This window comes from Poecilia formosa, unplaced genomic scaffold (genome assembly GCF_000485575.1).
Source record: "Poecilia formosa unplaced genomic scaffold, Poecilia_formosa-5.1.2 Scaffold118, whole genome shotgun sequence".
In the NCBI taxonomy this organism is placed as follows: Eukaryota; Metazoa; Chordata; class Actinopteri; order Cyprinodontiformes; family Poeciliidae; genus Poecilia; species Poecilia formosa.
Window position 1 is genome coordinate 818871 of NW_006800057.1, and position 3633 is coordinate 822503.

At 40.2% G+C, this 3633-nt stretch overlaps 1 protein-coding gene across 1 annotated transcript in view; it reads right to left on the reverse strand.

Moving 5' to 3' along the window:
• The window catches only part of LOC103143964 (collagen alpha-1(XXI) chain), a 56790-nt gene extending 54544 nt beyond the window's left edge, over positions 1–2246 (reverse strand). The window contains exon 1 of the mRNA XM_016675617.1: positions 2160–2246. The gene's annotated coding sequence lies outside the window, so the exon portion shown is untranslated. The remainder of the gene's footprint in view (positions 1–2159) is intronic.
• Positions 2247–3633: the final 1387 nt, after the last annotated feature.

Below are 3633 nucleotides of genomic sequence, written 5' to 3' on the forward strand. Positions count from 1 at the left end.
CAATTATTAATTATTAATTATTTGGCTCTTGGGACATTCCACGCCCCAAGAGCCGAAATGGGTTTTCTCCGTAGGTTGTCTGGGCTCTCCCTTAGAAATAGGGGGGCACTCAGAGTAGAGCCGCTGCTCCTTCATGTCAAGTGGAGCCAGTTGAGGTGGCTCAGGCATCGTTTCAGATATTTGAATGTTGCTTAAAATAATAAAATCCAACAATATAAAAAAAAAACTACACACCATGTACAAGTTTAATATGTGGTCAAAGTGCAAAAAATAAATGCACTTTGACCACAAAACTCAGGACCCCGAGCTATTGCACCTCTAAGCTCTTTCTGAAGACTGGCCCAGGTTTCTACACAGTATTTATCTTTATTAACCAGGTATTTTGCATTAGCTTTAAGTTCATAAATGCATCTATCCAATGACTTTTACTCAAAAGCAGACTTTGGTGCATCCATATCTGCTTTCTATTTATGTATTAAACTTGGATAAATGCAGCAAGCTTCTTCAAACGAACCATAACCCAAAATACTGGTACTGTTGTTGATAATAGATTACAATTGAGCTCAAAACAATCTGCAAACTGGATGCCTTAATTTTACTGAGGCAAACATTGCTCTACAAATTTGTAACACATACCTTTCCAACAAAAACAATCTGACAACTTTAATTGTTAAATAAAAATGTTACATGCTCAGTTTGTCATTGAGCAGATTAAAAAAAATTGTAAAGTTTTGTTACTTTGGATTTCAGCACATTAGAAAAAATTGGACACCTCTGGTTTAAATGAGGGATGCACAATAAATCTGTATTGACATGGTTATCTGATCATTTATTAACATATCAGATCAGTATCGGTTCGATAAGTAAAAATGTGTTGATATTAATAGCTGATGCTTCTTATTGCTGTTTTTATATGTGTTTGAAGAGCGGAGGTGGTTGGTCATGTGATCTTTGCTTAGTCATGTGACAGTTTATGGTGATGCAGGGCAGGATTCAGTGCTTATTTGGTCATTTTTTCATGATGTTGAATGGGTAGAGCAATATATATCAGTTATTGACCATAATAGCAATATCAATATTGGATATTGATATTGCCCCAAATCTTTACATCAGTTCATTCTGAGTTTAAATCAGAGTATATTTATGTGTTACAACAATCCAGTCAAAGTCCAATCCAACACATGCTTCCTGTCGAAACTGGCTGAGCCTGAACTCTTTTACAAACGAAAATGGGAGAACAATTTAATCTCTACTTGTCTAAAGCTGGTAGAGACAGATACCAAAAGACTTACAAATGAAGCTATAGTGAAAAATGGCTCTGCAAAGCCTTGGTTCTCTCAGAGAATTGAGAATAGAAATCCACGCTACACAAAACTTGCCTCCCATTTCATTATATGTTGGCCTTGCAAATGAAATTATAGGAAAATACATTGAATGTTTGTAGTTGCAACATGAATTGTAGAAAACAAAGGGTAGGGTGTGAATACTTTCGCAATGCCCTGAATGTATATACACATATATGACAAATGTCCGGCTCCCTGCCTAAATGAAACCAACATTCAGCCCAGTGTTTCTGCAGTCTTGCCCAGTTTGCCACAGTTTACACAGGTATCATTACAAAGACACAGTGGATGTCTCAAGAGGATCCCCAAAAACCACTGAATGACTGATAACTGTACACATATGAGGATGAGAGAAGACATATGCATATGAATAGACTCTTCCTTATCCAATGACCATTTTAGAAAGCATTCCTGGAGACTTCTCCATCGTTTCTGCACATGTTCACGCTGTAATTAGACGTTATTTCAGGAAACAGACTCAACTACCAGGATAGGTTTTGAGTGCCAAAAGACACAGATGGGAATTGTTGCTTTTTTCTTCAAAAGTCAAAGAATTCTCTGACCCATAATCACAGCGCTTCATGCACTCTGGTACAGTATATTTAGCTTGTCCTGTTGTCCTGGTTGCTGAAATCCTATGGCCAAACATAAACTCTGAACGTAGAAACGTCTCATTCGAAAGAAGACAAAAATGACACATTTGAGGAGTTCATCGAAGCACCACCATACTCAAACATGTCTCTAAAAGCTGATTGGAAAAACATCCATTGCATGGAGTTCACTACGTAATACACCAACGTAATCACAGGGCCTTACCTTCTCTCTTCCAGCTGCTGGAAGCCAGTGATGAATGCCACTGTGGAAGCAGAAGGTGAAAAGAGAGGAGTCCTTACTCGCCAGTGGCAGCCCTCCCTCTGGTTGGCAGAGGGAGCGGTGGGAGTGTCAGGGCCGCCTTTGTAAACTGTGGCCGACTCCACAGCACAAAGTGACACAGCATAGACCAGTGTGGATCCAATGTGGAAACCTGCGCACACTCACAAGGGACATGTGGAGAAACCACAGTGTGAAAATGACAGAATCAGAGTACTTCTCAATGTGGAGTGTGGAGGAGAGATGGAAGAGGTTGTTAAGATTTTTCAGTCATCAGCTGGATAAGAAATGAGCAGCAGATAGTCAACCTGGGCTTTTCTGTAGAGATAACAGGATCATGTGTGAGGAGTTAACTGATTTAGCAGGAGTTGTGTGATGGCATGTGTCAGTCGTGTGATTTAACAGAGTCTTTTCTCTGCAGCTGCTCAGGGGTTGAAGTAAATTACAGGGTTCATAAACTCTATGGCAAGAGATGAAAAAGAATCAGGACTAAATGCTGGATCATAGTGAATGTCACACTTACTGATTACAAAGAAGCAACCTGTTGCAGAAATTTCAAAAAGTGTACACTTTTGCTACCTGAATGTTACAAGAGTTGATCCTGCAGTAGATCCCTTCTGTTGAGGCAAAGGAGAGTCTAACTGCTGTCTGTTGAGTCTGTTGCTTGTTGCTGTGATTGTCTGTAGCAACAATAAGTAATACCTGTTTTCTTCCCACGCTTTTAGGCCTCTTTTCCAAGGTCAACTTTTATGGTCCAGGGCTCTGCGTGACTGCTGACCATTGGATTCAGAACAAACAGTCTCTGGATTTTTCCCCAGGTCTTGGAATACCGTAACAGCTCTTTACCCTTGTGAAATTGTTGAGGGAGTTATGGAAGTCTGATTGTCAGCTCCATATACTTTATGGATGTGGAAAAGGCTCACAATTGTGTTCTTGGTGGCATTGTGTTGAGTGCCAGTGTTGTTTTTACAAGGCCATCTGGTATCACCAAACCCAGAGTTCTGGCTTCAGTGTGTCGAACTCAATTATTTTGGACTGTGCACTGGGGAAATGTCTTGTACCCATCCCGTTTATGGTGTTCATGGACGGAATTTCAAGGACATTTCCAGAACTTCTGGGATAAAAATCCAACAGCAACTCCAGAAACCATGGGAAGAGCCATTCCCATGTGTATTGGCCTGGGAACACTTTGGAATCCCTCTTGAGGAGTTGCAGTGTCAATGGGGAATGACTGGTACTCCCTCCTGGATGTGTTATCTCTGCAGCTAGGCCTCACATCAGTGAAAATTTAATGGTGACAAGAAGATACCCAGGGTTTCATGCAACCCTAATATACTGATGTATGAAGTGAAGATACTTAAGTATGTACTTTCAATGGAACATATCTTTTATAAACAGCACAATTCTTATCATGCAGAAA